The sequence below is a fragment of the Mobula hypostoma genome, chromosome 29 (assembly GCF_963921235.1).
Source record: "Mobula hypostoma chromosome 29, sMobHyp1.1, whole genome shotgun sequence".
NCBI classification, from domain to species: Eukaryota; Metazoa; Chordata; class Chondrichthyes; order Myliobatiformes; family Myliobatidae; genus Mobula; species Mobula hypostoma.
In genome coordinates, this window is record NC_086125.1 from 6,495,111 (window position 1) to 6,507,169 (window position 12,059).

The window sequence follows — 12,059 nt, forward strand, 5'->3', positions numbered from 1 at the left end:
TGCTGTGCCCTCTTATTCAGGGAGGTGATATTGAGGGACCAGATGAGGTCATCTGGGATGTGAACTCCCAGGAACTTGGTGCGCTTAACTCTCTACGGAGGAGCCATAAATAAATCAACACCATAAATACAAGAGTTAATCTGAGATGGGAGATCCCGAGGGAAATGATTCATTTTCCAGTACCTAAAGGCCTTTCAACCATCTACAAGGTACAAGTTAGAGCGCATTGAATATTCTTCACTTGCCTGGTAAGTGCAGCTCCAACACTCAAATAATTCAGGATCCAGCAAAAGCCCTTTTTTGTCACCGCATCTGACGAGTCAAGTAATTGAGAAAAGCAGCCATGATATGCAGTTTCTCTAAGTCTGCAACAGGCAAATTTAAAGAAGACACTAACGTTTTGAGCAAAGAACTAATGGCAGAGGACAATGCATTTGCCTAATGGAATGCAGCACATCAAAATGGACAACAGAAGAACAGCAACTAACAAGAGTTACTGCACAAACTTACATTCGGCAACAATTCTCAGAGTATTCATGTCCATCTTCCTAAGCTCCACAAGGACAAGTTCTAAACCTTGTATGCTCAGCTCTCAAAGGTACAGTAAATTAACAAGTTTAAAGCAAACATTCTAAGCTTCCATTTGGGCAACTTAACCATCAGACGGCAGAGGGCTAATACTCCAGTATCAGTACAAGACCAGAAATCAAGGATGAAATTCTTCCTCTGCCCCACTACATTCATGAAAATCAGACACCATATTCAACATGTTACAGACAGACGAACAGATCTACAATGTCTTCATTAACTCAGGATGTGTGAAAGTACTCTACAACCGATGAATAGTCATTGAAATGTAGTCACGACCGCAATGCTGGAAACAAAGTGGGCAATGGTAAACACAAACAAGAGAAAATCTGTGCAGATGCTGGAAATCTGAGCAGCACACACAAAATGCTGGAGGAACTCAGCAGGCCAGGCAGCATGTATGGGAAAAAAAAAGTACAGTCAACATTTCAGGCCGAGACCCTTTGGCAGGACTGGAGAAAAAAAAAAGATGAGGAGTAGATTTCAAAGGTGAGGGGAGGGGAGAGAGAAACACAAGGTGATAAGTGAAACTGGGAAGGGGAGGGATGAATTAAAGAGCTGGGAGGTTGATAGGTGAAAGAGACACAGGGCAGGACTGGGGGACTTTGATAGGAAAGGACAGAAGGCCATGGAAGAAAGAAAAGGGGCAAGAGCACCAGAGGAAGCTCCACCAGAAGTGGGGTCAGAGGCATTACTGGAAGCTCGAGAAGTCGATGTTCATGCCATCAGGTTGGAGGCTACCCAGAAGGAATGCAAGTTATTTTTTCTCCAACCTGAGTATGGCCTCATTGCAACAGTAGAGGAGACCATGGATTGACATTTCAGTGGAATTAAAGTGGGTGGCCACTGGGAGATCCTGCTTCTTCTGGCTGACGGAGCGTAGGTGCTCGGCAAAGTGGTCTCCAGATCCACATCGGGTCTCACCGATATACAGGAAGCCACACCGCGAGCACCAGACACAAAACAGGACCCCAACAGACCCACAGGTGAAGTGTTGACTCATCTGGAAGGGCCCTGAATGGTAGTGAGGGAGGTGGTGTAGGGGCAGGTGTAGCATTTGTTCCACTTGCAAGGACGTGTCAGGAGGGAGATCGGTGGGAGGGACGAATGGACAGCAGAGTCACATAGAGAGCGATCCCTGCGGAATGCAGACAGTGAGGGGGGGGGAGGGAAAGATGTGCTTGGTGGTGGGATCCCACTGTTTTGTAGCAATGATAACAGCTTGCCTTGCTGCTGATTGGAAAAATGCTGGTCTGGATGGAAGCATCATCCGACTTACTCCCTCTGACACAGGTCGTGCAATTTGTTCTTTTGTGGCTGTGGTACGGAGCGAGCATTAGAAATGACTAAGGGAGGGTGAGGTAGTGTTCACAAGTACACAGACTGTTCAGAAATCAGACGGCAGAGTAGAAGGGGGAAGAAACTTAAAAGGTTGAGTTGGGTTTTCGGGCTCCTGTGCCTCCTCCCTGGTAGGAATAATAAGAGGGCAGGTGCTGGTCGGTGAGGGTCTTTAATGTGACAAATAAAGCTAAATCTTTATCTTTAGAAACAAAGTTGTGCCACCACATCAACCACACCCACAACCTCTAACCGCTGTCTCCAAGCCTCCATACACCAAAACCAAACGAGGGAAGGCTTCCATTTGGCCATATGGAGAGAGTATAACTTAGGGAACAAATTTTCTCAAGGACCTTTCAACTCGATAGAACTCTGGTTAGGCCACATCTGGAATGCTGCATACAGTACTGGTCACCCCACTACAGGAAGGGCATTGAGGCTTTGGAGAGGGTGCAGGAGAGGTTTACCAGGCCGCTGCCTGGTTTGGAGGGCATGGACTATCACGAGAGGCTGGACAAACTTGGGGCTGTTTTTTTCTGGAGCGGCGAAGGCTGAGGGGAGATCTGATAGAGGTTTACAAGATTATGAGAGGCATGGATGAGAAGACAGAGAGCATCTGTTTCCCAGGGTAGGAATGTCTAGTACCAGATGGCATGCATTAGATTGCATTAGATTAGATTAGATTATGAGGACATGCAGTCCTCTTTTATTGTCATTTAGTAATGCATGCATTAAGAAATGATACAATGTTTCTCCAGTATGATATCACAGAAACACAAGACAGACCAAGACTGAAAAACTGACAAAAACCACATAATTATAACATATAGTTACAACAGTGCAAAGCAATACCATAATTTGATAAAGAACAGACCATGGGCACGGTAAAAAAAAAGTCTCAAAGTCTCTCGAAAGTCCCACCATCTCACGCAGACGGTAGAAGGAAGAAAACTCTTCCTGCCATGAACCTCCAGCGCCACAAACTTGCCGATGCAGCACCCTGGAAGCACCCGACCACAGCTGACTCTTGAGTCTGTCCGAAAACTTCGAGCCTCTGACACCGAGCACCATCTCTGCTGAGCGCTTCAACCCCGGCCCCGGCTGCCAAGCCAAGGATTTGGGGCCTTCCCCTCCAGAGATTCACGATTGCACAGCAGCAGCGGCAGCGAAGCGGGCATTTCAGAAGTTTCTCCAGACGTTACTCCGTACTCTCATGTCTGTCTCCATCAAATCAGAATTGTGCACGGTACCTACCTAACAAATACAGATATCATTCCCCGGAGAGGCTGCGCACGCTGCATCACGCCGCCATCTTCTCCTCCCCTTGTAAAGGTGAGAGAAGGTAGGTTCAAAGGGGGTGTGAGGGGTAAGTTTTTTACTCAGAGAGTGGTGGATGCCTGGAATGTGTTGCCTGGTACGGCGGTAGAGACAAATACATTAGGGCTTTTAAGAGATATTTAGATAGGCACATCGATACAAGGAAAATGGAGAGATTATGGACATTGAGTAAGTAGAAGGGATTAGTTTTTGTTTCTTTTAAAATTGCCTTTTCTGGTTCAGCACAATATTGTGGGCCGAAGGGCCTGTTTCTGTGCTATACCGTTCTATGTTCTATATGACTGAGACACAGACCAATTCTCGTCAGCTTACTGACTTAAAATTCACTCCAGTTCCCCTCTTTCATTGCCTAACAGACCAATCCAAATACTGAACATTTTATGATACTTTTAAAGTAATTTTCAGCTCCAGGATGGTGGAACAGGAATTTAAACATCAACACCTTGGTTGGCAGCTAAACATCATCTTCAACTGTAGTTTGATCACTTTACATTGTTTTGTAGGCTGCTGCACAAGGAATAGATCAGTTTCAAACTGAAAATACACTGCTTATGAATGGAAATGGGCGTAATTAAATGGTTGGAACAGCAAATTTGTAAAAGTAGGCATTCTAAGTTAGATCATGGGAGAATGCCAAGGGGTAGTGAGAGGACTGTTCAGAATCAGGATCAGGTTTAATATCACCAGCATATGACGTGAAATTTCAAACATGAGAAATCGGCAGATGCTGGAAATCCAAAGCAACACACAGAAAATACTGGAGGAACTCAGCAGGTCAAGCAACATCTATGGAAAAGAACGAACAGTTGACGTTTCGGGCTGAGACCCTTGTTCAAGACCGATGTGAAATTTGTTATCTTTGCAACAGCTATACAATACATACTGAATTACAGTAAACATATATATTAAATAGCTAAATAAGCAGTGCAAAAATAGAAATAAAAAAGTATGAGGTCGTGTTCATGGGTTCAATGTCCATTCAGGAATCAGATGGCAGAGGGGAAGAAGTTGTTCCTGAATCGCTGAGTGTGTGCCTTCAGGCTTCTGTACCTCCTCCCTGATGGTAGCAATGAGAATACTGAATATGTATTTTGCATCAGTCTTTACGGTGGAAGACGTCTGCAGTATATCAGACATTCAAGAGTGTCAGGGAAGTGAAGTATGTGCAGCGAAAATTACGACTGAGAAGGTGCTCAGGAAGCTTAATGGTCTGAGGGTGGATAAATCTCCTGGACCTGATGGAATGCACCTTCAGGTTCTGAAGGAAGTAGCTGGAGAGATTGCGGAGGTATTAACAATGATCTTTCAAGAATCGATAGATTCTGGAATTGTACTGGATGACCGGAAAATTGCAATTTTACTCTGCTATTTAAGAAGGGTGGGAGGCAGCAGAAAGGAAACTATAGACCTGTTAACCTGACATCAGTGGTTGGGAAGTTGTTGGAATCTATTGTTAGGGATGAGATTACGGAATACCTGGAGGCACACGACAAGATAGGCCGAAGCCAGCACGGTTTCCTGAAAGGAAAATCCTGCCTGACAAACCTACTGCAATTCTGTGAGGAAATTGCAAGAGGATAGACAAAGGAGATGCAGTAGACATGGTGTACTTAGATTTTCAGAAGGCCTTTGACAAGGTGTCGCACATGAGGCTGCTTTGCAAGATAAGAGCCCACGGAATTACAGGGAAGTTACTAGCGTGGGTGGAGCATTCACTGTTTGGCAGAAAACAGAGAGTGGGAATAATGAGATTCTATTCTGGCTGGCTGCCGGTTACCAGTGGAGTTCCACAGGGGTCGATGTTGGGACCGCTGCTTTTTATGATGTATGTCAATGATTTGGACTACGGTATTAAGGAATTTGTGGCTAAATTTGCCGATGATACAAAGATAGGTGGAGGAGCGGGTAGTGTTGAGGAAACAGAGAGCCTGTAGAGAGACTTAGATAGTTTAGGGGAATGGGCAAAGAAGTGGCAAATGAAATACAATGTTGGAAAGTGTATGGTCATGCACTTTGGTGGGAGAAATAAACAGGCTGGCTATTATTTAGATGGGGAGAGAATTCAAAATGCAGAGATGCAAAGGGACTCGGGAGTCCTTGTGCAGGATACTCTAAAGGTTAACCTCCAGGTTGAGATGGTGTTGAAGAAGGCGAATGCAATGTTGGCATTCATTTCTAGAAGAGCAGAGATGTGATGTTGAGGCTCTATAAGGCACTCGTGAGACCACACTTGGAGTATTGTGTGCAGTTTTGGGCCCCTTATTTTAGAAAGGATATACTCACATTAGAGAGGGTTCAGAGAAGATTCACGAGAATGATTCTAGGAATGAAAGGGTTACCGTATGAGGAGCATCTGGCAGCTCTTGGGCTGTATTCCCTAGGGTTCAGGAGAATGAGGGGGGATCTCATAGAAACATTCTGAATGTTAAAAGGCCTGAACAGATTAGATATGGCAAAGTTATTTCCCCTGGTAGGGGATTGTAGGACAAGAGGGCACGACTCCAGGATTGAAGGATGTCTTTTTAGAACAGAGATGCGGAGAAATTACTTTAGTCAGAGGGTGGTAAATCTGTGAAATTTTTTGCCACGAGTGGCTGTAGAGGCCAAGTCACTGGGTGTATTTAAGGCAGAGATAGATAGGTTCTTAATTAGCCAGGGTATCAAAGGTAATGGGGAGAAGGCAGGGGAGTGGGGATGACTGGAAGAATTGGATCAGCCCATGATTGAATGGTGGAGCAGACTTGATGGGCCAAATGGCCTACTTCTCCTCCTGTGTCTTATGGTCTTAACAGGGCAAACCCTGGTCGATGGGGGTCTTTAATGATGGATGCTGCCTTTTAGAGGCATCACTCCTTGAAGATAAACAACAGGAATTCTGCAGATGCTGGAAATTCAAGCAACACACATAAAAGTTGCTGGTGAACGCAGCAGGCCAGGCAGCATCTCTAGGAAGAGCTGCAGTCGACATTTCAGGCCGAGACCCTTCATCAGGACTAACTGAAGGAAGAGTGAGTAAGGGATTTACTCCCTCTGTCCCTCTGACTATACTCCTTGCCCATCCTCTGGGTTTTCCCCTCCCCCTTTTCCTTCTCCCTGGGCCTCCTGTCCCATGATCCTCTCATATCCCTTTTGCCAATCACCTGTCCAGCTCTTGGCTCCATCCCCCCCCCTCCTGTCTTCTCCCATCATTTCGTATCTCCCCCTCCCCCTCCCACTTTCAAATCTCTTACCAGCTCTTCCTTCAGTTAGTCCTGACGAAGGGTCTCGGCCTGAAACGTCGACTGTACCTCTTCCTAGAGATGCTGCCTGGCCTGCTGCGTGGACTCCTTGAAGATGTCCTGGGATTTTATTCTGAACAATCAATTATTTCTCCTTGTGCAATCCTCAGGGTCAAGGACAACTGACTCAGTTCTGTGGGCTCTGAGGTGGCCGATGAGCGCAACTGAGCTCCTGCAGACTCTGCCACAGGAGTTCACCTGGGCAGGTCGTTCAGCAAGTGCGACAGCATCGCGCATCATAGTCATTAAACTAAACTTAAATCTGGAAGGTAGAATTCAGGCTTTTATTCTGCTATTTTAGGTCATTCAGTTTCTGCTAATACGAGGGGGAGAACCAATTCCATGGTCTGGTTCCATAATTCCATGGATGGAAGAGGGCAGCAGTTAAGTGGGTTCAGAGGGGTCTGACAAACTCTGCCGGATTTGAGGCACAAGGTGCTTGATGAGGAGGATTATATGGGAAAACAAGCAATCATAATGAAGCACCTTCAATTACTCCAAAAGACTGAGGTTTGGTAAAATACTGAAAGGCTTTTATTCGCTGTACAATACGACCTCCACAGTGAGTGTCTGCCCCCGGACTGAGGGGGAGGGGCAAGGCGAACACCTTTATACAGGACTCTGTGGGAGGAGGCACAGGGGCAGTCAGCAGAGGGGCGTGTCCAGACAGGTAACCGAGTTACAACATATCTACATGGTTTACCACACATAATTAATACAGGAGCCAATGATATAAACAGGGAACAGCCTCATGCTTCAATAAAATATCAACATTTCAAATTGCGAGGTGCATCTGTGCAAGACAAGGCCATTAGCCATCAGAAAACTATAGCACTGTTACACAGGATACCACAGCACAAAATATTATTTATACATACAATAATCAAGTTCGTCTTCATGTACATGTTAGATTAGATTAGATTATGAGGACACTCAGTCCTTGTTTACTGTCATTTAGAAATGCATGCATTAAAAAATGATACAACGTTCCTCCAGAATGATATCACAGAAACACAGGACAAACCAAGACTAAAACTGACAAAACCACATAATTATAACATATAATTACAACAGTGCAAAGCAATACCATAATTTGATAAAAAGCAGACCACGGGCACGGTTAAAAAAAAAAGTCTCAAAGTCCCGATAGACTCATCATCTCACGCAGGCGGCAGAAGGGAGAAACTCTCCCTGCCATGAACCTCCAAGCACCAACTTGCCGATGCAGTACCATTGGAAGCACCCGACCGCAGCGGACTCTGCGTCCGGCCGAAAACTTCGAGCCTCCGACCAGCCCCTCCGACACAGCCTCTCCGAGCACCATCCTCTGCCGAGCGCTTCGACCCCGCCCTGGCCGCCGAGCAACAAGCAAAGCCGAGGACTCAGGGCCTTCACCTCCGGAGATTCTGGACCACACAGTAGCAGGAGCAGCGAATCAGGCATTTCAGAAGTTTCACCAGATGTTCCTCCGTGCTCTCACGTCCGTCTCCATCAAATCAGGATTGTGCACGGCACCCTACTTGACAGATAACAGACATCACCACCGGAGTGGCCGCTGCGAGCTGTATCGCACCACCATCTTCTCCCCCCGCCTCCTGTTATACACTGTATATTCAATATTGGGATGGAACAAATGCAACAGGACTATGAGGTGTTCTGGCAGTGTTACTCCTTTGCATAGGAAACACAAGGTTACAGGCAGCACAGCTCCAGTGATACGAGTTCAGAGTCAGAGTGATACAGCACAGATACTGGCCCTTCAGCCCAACAAGTGACAGTATCCACCCAGCTAGTCCCTATATTCCTGACCTCCAATGCTGTGTGCAGTTTGTAAATTCTCCCTGGCTGCGTGTTTCTTCCAGGTGTTGCAGTTTCCTCCTTATCCCAGATATGTGTGAGCTGGTAGGGTTAGTTGGCCGTAGGATTCTGTAAGATGGGTTGGGAGTTGGAAGAGCAGCAAGGCATTGATGGCAACAGAGATTGAATAAAATCTAGCTGTGGCAGTGACCCAAACCACCCAATGCCACTGTCAGAGACCGAACACGGGGAGTTATCCTGCGTGATGCACCCTCAGATCCAATCCAATAATAATAATAATAATGTTCAAAGTCAAAGAAATGTACTTGATCCTTTATTAGTAACTAGCAAAACAATCTTGAAGTGATTAATGAAACTAAAACTAGTGATATTAAACGAACTTAAGCAGAATAAAGCGAAGTTAAGCAGTCAAAAACAGATATCACACTCAGCAGTCTCTAACTTGGCCCCAGACAAAGCGTGAATACGTGACTAAACTCTCTGCTCTACCACGGCCCCACCCATGTGACTAACTACCATAATAACATGCAACACAATATACAATACAGACAGAAAGTAGATACATGGTCCCTACACTACCCATGCAGTAAAATCAAGTAGGATTAGTGTGAAATGATTGATACCGATTCACCGACCTGTTCTCATACACTCTACAAAGGGTGTCGCGAGCCAGATGATACAAAGAGCTCCATAAACTGGATTCCAATTGTCTACTGAGTGAGACTGCAAACACTCCAAGCCATGGATGAGATCAGGGTAAGGGAGATTGATGTACTATGGGGAGGTATGAAATGTACAACAGAAAGAAACAATAGATAAACAGTCCAGGCATTAGAATCACTAGACATTTTCGAGATAAGCACATTGATGAGAAATGGCAAGATCATGAAAGAATCTGAACAGAGTATTGCATTGAATAGCCCCATTATAAATGCTGGAGCCCCGGTTAGTTTATAAACTCAGCAATTTCCATTGGTAAAATTAACTCAGGTTGCTATAGGAATATCCATTTAATTTAACCAGTAACATTGCCATTCATATATTCTGAAATCCCTCCCAAACTTCTGTTACTCCACCACTCCTTGAACTTACAAAGCTCAAACTGATGAAGCTTTCAAATCAAACATTTACAGCAGGGGTCCCCAACCTTTTTTGCACCGCGGACCGTTTTAATATTGACAATATTCTTGCGGACCGGCCGACCGGTGGGGGGTGGGGGGGGGTTAATCACGACCGGAATATAGGTGATAAGTCATCTATAAGTCACTTATAAGTGGCTAATACACTCAATTTTGTTTCTAAAGGGGTTTATCTAACGAATTTAATATTAAACACACAGCGCATATTTTCCTCGCATGAATATAGTGATAAGTCAATTATAACAGTGGTCCCAAACCTCCGGGCCGCGGACCGATACGTTGCCGCGAAGAATGCAACGGCGGCCGGAACGCACACAGCACGTCTTTAAGAAAAAAGCCGAAATAAACAAGCTAATTGATTAGGTGCTGCCCAGCACGTAAATGTCGGCCCAGATCAGAGGCAACGTGATGGATAAAGTACGCAACATGTCAGATTTCTTTTCCCAGGAGTCCTTGTGATCAAGATGAATTTTTTTTTTAAAAATTGTAATCCAGTTGCCATTTCCAGTTTTTAAATTGTTTAAACTCGCTGAATTTAAATTAAACTCCCCCCCCCGCAACATTCTTCTTGATCCACCTTATACATACACACGCACGGTTCAGCTGCCTTGCACCACTCCCCATTCTGGCTGATCTCCCTCCAGCAGCCCCCTCCCACCTTTATACTCTTCCCCCCACACCTTGCTTCATCAGCTTCTCAATATTTTCTGTCTCCTTCCACTGTGCCTGCTCCTACCCTACCTGGCAGAACCTGTCTGTTATCTGACACCACGCTTCAGTCCACCTGTCACCTCGAGCTCCTGTCTCACCACTCTTCTTCCCTTCTTCCATACTAGCAAACTCGCCTCTCCACTCCCAGACCTGATTCAGGGTTTTGACCTGAAATATCTTCAGCTAATAAGCTTCATCTTTATCTTATGCTTCCCACCAACAGTTTGACCCACTGCGTTCCTCTAGGAGATTGACTGTTTTCCAAATTGCAGCATCTGCAGCCCCTTGGGTCTGTCTGAATTTAAATTAAGCTGTGGTGGTGTTACCAGTCGGGACCTGAAGAATGGTCCCGACCCAAAAACGTCAACTGTTTACCATTTTCCATAAATGCTGCCCTGGCCTGCTAAGTTCCTCCAGCGTTTTGTGTGTGTGTTGCTCTCAATCTCCAGCATCTGCAGATCTTGTGTTCGTGACAAGCACGAGGTCACTGTGCTCCCAGTGTCCAACTCCTTTAAAGCATCATCACATGACTCAATGCAAACTTAGGTTTGATAATACTCCTAAGTAGTAGTTTTGGAAGAGAGCTGCTTTCTTAAAGTTGCTGTTTTGATGCATTAGGTTTGCTCACGGTTTCTGGGCAAAAAACTTTTGAGTCAACCATCTCAAAAGAACAAGCTTCTGTGTCTGAGGAGCAGAATCCCACTCCAAGCAAAGTGTACAAACCTCAGCAAAATATTATTAATCTCCCCCATCACTACTTTAAAAAAAAAGTGTGGGAAAGCAAAATGTTTCACAGTAACTTCCCATGAGACAGAAATACACTGTGTGTATTTCACTGAAGCAGTCAGTCAGCACCAATAAATCAGGGTTTTACTCTCCACAGCAACGCCACTGTTAGAACAGTGAAAGAAACCATTTACCAGGCTGCATTCATCACAGGGGATGACCAATACAACTGAAATCAGAGGACAGTCACATTCTCTGCAACATATTCTACCGTCATCCTCACTCCCAAGATGACCATAAAGTTCCAGGCCATAACAACAGCCGACCAAAGATACGAGAGGTGGTTATTCAGCCCCTTGAGACAGATCCACCAGTTATGAGATTGTAGCTGATATGAACTGTCTCCAAGTTTTCCCTTTTCCCAAACATTCCTTCAAATTTTAAAAGTTCCATCAATCCTCAGATATAAAATTTAAAAATTAGCCTGGAATCTATTATAGTGGCAGAAGTGTTTTTTCAAATTACTTCTATGTTCTGCACGCACACATATCACCAGGCTGCACGGTAGCGTAATGGTTAGCACAACACTTTTCAGTACAGGTGACCTGGGTTCAATTCCCGCTGCTGCCTGTAAGGAGTTTGTACGTTCTCCCCGTAACCGCGTGGGTTTCCTCCGCGCGCTCTGGTTTCCTCCCACCGTCCAAAGACGTACCGGTTAATTGGTCGTTGTAAATTGTCCCATGGTTAGGCTAAGGTTCAACTGGGGGTTGCTGGGCAACACAGCTCGAAGGGACTATTTCACACTGTACTAAATGTTTCTTAATTTCACTATAGGAAGTCCTGATTCCTTGACTTTGCCCCCAGACACATCCCAACCATCCAGTGATATGGATGTCATCAGTCCCACATTCCTCAGCCTCTAAAATTCAGGCAATATGATCCTAGTTTGTGTCATCTCACGAGTTCCGAAATCAATCTGGCCAACCTGCATTGTTGTCACCAAGGCCAACCAATATGACCTTCTTAATGCGAGCTGCTCCATGTGGTATCTAACCAAGGTTTTGTGCAGTGGAAGCTCGTATTCCATTCCATTCACTTGGATACAAAGGTCACCATTCCATCA